This window comes from Octodon degus, unplaced genomic scaffold, assembly GCF_000260255.1.
Source record: "Octodon degus isolate 3935 unplaced genomic scaffold, OctDeg1.0 scaffold00115, whole genome shotgun sequence".
Classification (NCBI taxonomy): Eukaryota; Metazoa; Chordata; class Mammalia; order Rodentia; family Octodontidae; genus Octodon; species Octodon degus.
In genome coordinates, this window is record NW_004524691.1 from 1,395,988 (window position 1) to 1,400,082 (window position 4,095).

At 41.5% G+C, this 4,095-nt stretch overlaps 1 pseudogene; it reads right to left on the reverse strand.

Annotated features, from left to right (window-relative positions):
- Positions 1-3,754: 3,754 nt before the first annotated feature.
- On the reverse strand, positions 3,755-3,854 carry LOC111812171 (annotated as a pseudogene).
- Between the last annotated feature and the right edge of the window lie 241 nt (positions 3,855-4,095).

The window sequence follows — 4,095 nt, forward strand, 5'->3', positions numbered from 1 at the left end:
GCAAACAAAGGTGACAAAACTGGGGAAAAATGAAATAAAAACAAGAACAAAAAACCCCACCTAACTAGGACCAATGGTTTTGGTCCTAGAGCTGGGATCTTAGTGCTAGACAATACAAACCGAGCTATCCAGATGTGAATATGCTTTGCCCTTTATAAAAAGGAAGGAAGACCACAAAGATGATTTAGAGGTCACCAAGGCCCCTGGGCAAGGCTGTGTCCTTCTTAGCTCCAGGGGCCAGGACACTCAGAGCCCTGATGGTCTCTGGGTGTGGGGGCACTCCACCAAGCAGGCAGAGGTCAAATGATCAAGGATTATTCTCAAGATTTAGCAGTTGAAGGAGTTTGTCTTCCTGTATTTGGTCCTTACTTGGAACTCCACCTCTTTCTCCTTTTGAAGATAAGAATGCTTGTTTTATGCCTACCTCACCATCGTATTTGGGGAGTACTGTACCTGACTTACCTTGTTTCACAGGTTCATATTTAGAAAGAATTTTTCTTCAGAATATATCAAGCCTGAAGTTTCAATTCATAAGATACTTAAGTAAAACTTTGGACTCTAGAAATAATGTTAAATAGTGCCTTTGGGAAGTGATTACTGCTAGATGAATCCTGAACCCTTACTGGGATTAGTGCTCTTACAAGATTCACCAGAATGTGCATCTTTTCAGTCTTTTCCTGCCCACCACTATGGGAAAACACAGTGAGAAGGTGGCTGCCTACAAGCCAAGAAGAGAACTGTTGCCAAAAATCAAATCTGCTAGCACTTCATCTGGGACTGTCATCCTTTTTGAACTGTGAGAAAATAAATTCCCATCAGTTAAGTTCCTTTCTACGGTACTTTATGAAGGCAACCTCAGTAGACTAACAGACCTCTGCTGGAGTCTTGCTAGAAATGCAATAGCTCTGCAGATTAAAGTGCATTCCTAGGCAGACTCAGAGACTGGGTCAATCCCCGGCCTGCTGTGCTGGCCCCAACCCCTGGGGCATGCTGAGATGGCGATTGAGACTGGGCTTAGTGGGGCATGCCTGTAATCCCAGCGCTCAGGAGGCTGAACACAGGAGGATCACTATGAGTCCGACCTGTGTAGTGAGACCCTGTAGATCCTGTACTAAATACAAAGAAAAAAAAAACAGAAATGCAGATTTCTAGGCCCCACTGCCTCAGCAACTTGATCCAGGGTCCCGGCAGCCTAGGGGTTTCTGATGCACACTTCCCAAGCTCAGAGCAGTTTTTGTTCTACTATGTTCCTCTATTAGAAATAATTTGGACATATTTTGGGTAACAATTCATTTTCTAGGCTCCTCAGAACAAAAAGTATTCTTCAGTCCATTATCAGCAGGATCTCATCATCCTCACCAAGTTCATGAATAAAAACTAAGACTGCTGATCTAATGTGTGTTAAATTATTACACTTGGTTAAAACTATCAAAAATGTCCACTGATGGGATCTGTGTACCAGACCTTCAGATGCATCTCTTGTATGAAATTTTTACCTGCTTAAAATTATGATGACAAGGTCTTTAATTTGTGTGTGTGTGTGTGTGTGTGTGTGTGTGTATTTTTAGAGAAGGGTCTACACTACTAGATTGGACTCACAGCTGTCGGCCTGTTTACAGCCACATGTCACCACGCCCAATCTCAATTGCTGTCTCCGTGTGCCCCCAGGCAGGGCCAGCACGGTAGGCCCCGGGATTGAACCCACACACACACACCAGCCCCTGTGCAGGGCTATTTGGCCAACCTCGATCAGGTCTTCAAAAGGGGTTGCTAAAGTCACATTTTAGAAACAGAGAGGTCTTTGATATTTTTACATTTGTAGTCATGTAGACATAAAACTGAGAAGGGAAAAGACAAGGCCTTACTGCTTCAACTTCTTTCCTTGGCTTTCTGGGAGATTCATGGCCCCATAGTAATGTTTAAAGGGGAAAAGACAAAAAGAAGTTTTGGTACAAAGATAGAAATTAATATCTAAAATAAATGACTGCAGCATAGCAAATTTCCTTATTCACTCCAAAAAAAAGAGCAGAAAGAGAAAGTCAGGTGTCTACATCGACTTGTGGGCAGCTTTCTATACTTCATGCTACACACAACCAGCACAGCACTCTCAGGTGAGTAGCATTTTGGTAATGCCTACTACTGCTGCTGCAGCCGCTTCCTCCTTGCTGCTGCAGCAAACATGCAGTGGAAAAGTATGGTCATCACTCATACCTCAAAGTCATCCTTCCACTTGGAGGGTTGTGGACCCACAGAATATGTCATTCCCAAAAACATTTGCTTGGCATGCTGTAAGAGGTTTATTTAGAGAAACTGCAGACAGAAAACTACTTTTGGTAATCATCTTCTTTTGTAAAAGAAATTTACAAAATGAAATTTGTATTCACATGCCTTTGTAGGATAAGTAAGGATATAAATAGAAAATTTTCTCTACAGAGTTCTCCCTTTAGCTGCCTAAACCAATCCAAGAAAGAACTAGAAAGGTTGCTTGAAAGACATTTTTCTGCATAGTAAGATAACTTTGTGTTCAGCACAATCCATAATTTCCCTTTTTTTGCCACAATATCACTGCACAAATTTTCATTGCCAATTCCATTCTGTAGATCAGATGTACAAATTTCAAATGTCTGGCTCTTTTTTTGAGTGTCACCCTTGGTGTGGGACTCCTCAACATGTACACTGAAAAAATCTTATGAGGTTTTTTTTTAATCTTCCTACTGCCAGTTCATCTCATAGATTAAGGTTTATTCCCTCAAAATTCCAGAGGGAAAAACAGAAGATTTAAAATTTCCCTACACAGGAAATACACTCTGTAGACACGGGAAGGGGATTTGGGAAAGGAGGAAGAGGAAGGTGGAGCAAAGATGGTCAGGAAGCAGTGTGTATGAATATCAACCCCCCAAGCTGTAATCACTAATAGAAAATAATTTAGCTTTCTTACATGATTGAAGTCATGACTGTGAACATAGCTTGGCTTGGCTTTTTCCCCTACCCCTTAGAAGTATTTCAGGAGTTGTCATTTCCACATGCAAGTAACTTCGTGTAATCCTGTCCATCAAGATTAGATTGCCCAGTGTAGGATCAGGACAGTGCTTCCACCACTTTCCTATCCTCAGTGCTAGGCATGGAGCCAAAGTGATCAAACAAGACCCAGCAGGCTGTGGAGATAGCTCGGCAGTCTAAGCGCCTGCCTGGCAAGTGCAGGGACCCATGTTCAATCCTCGGTACTGCATGCCATGCTGACCCCTAAACCATGTGTGGTGGTGCATGCCTGTAATCCTAGCACTGGGGAGACTGAGACAGGAAGATTGCTATGAGCCTGAACTGCATAGTAGGACCTATATCAAATAAATAAAAGTAAATAAATAAAAACGAAGAGGACACAGACTTATTTCTCTAAATTGAATATGGTGCTGTAGTTGAATTCTTCACAGAACGATAAAAATGCTTGTTTTCCAGATTCACCATTTTTTAAAATTAATTTTATTGAGAAAAAAATGCAATGTGACAGCTTCAAATCAGGTTGGTAGGAGAGTTACAACAATTAATACATTGCACATTGTTGTCTTTGTAGTAGTCATTCATAGCACAAGATGCAGACATGATATCCTGTCCAAACACTATTAGTATAGATTTTTCTTCTTATTGAATTAAGAGAAAGTAGCTATATATCTATCCTGACTATTTTGTATATATAGATACAAAATTATCCTTCATTTATATCACCCTTTTTTGTTTAGTTTTGTCAGAGATGGGTAAAAATATGGAAAGCTTCACGAATTTGCTCGTCATCCTTGCGCAGGGGCCATGCTAATCTTCTCTGTATCGTTCCAATTTTAGTATGTGTGCTCCCTCACCAGATTCACCATTTTGGAAAAAGAAAAACTAGAGGAGCTCTGGATGTTCAGGATTCTACAGTGGCGTGGGCTGTGGCTTTGGCTTTCAACAGGTTCCATTGCTAATTCTCTCATTTCCTCCAGCCCTGGCAGCCCAGCTGGAAAGGGAAGGCATGACCACTGAGGCTGACGAAAGTCAGGAGTAGACACAGCAGTGCACTGTGGTGCTCAGACAGTGATTACAACTACATGGAAAAAAGAC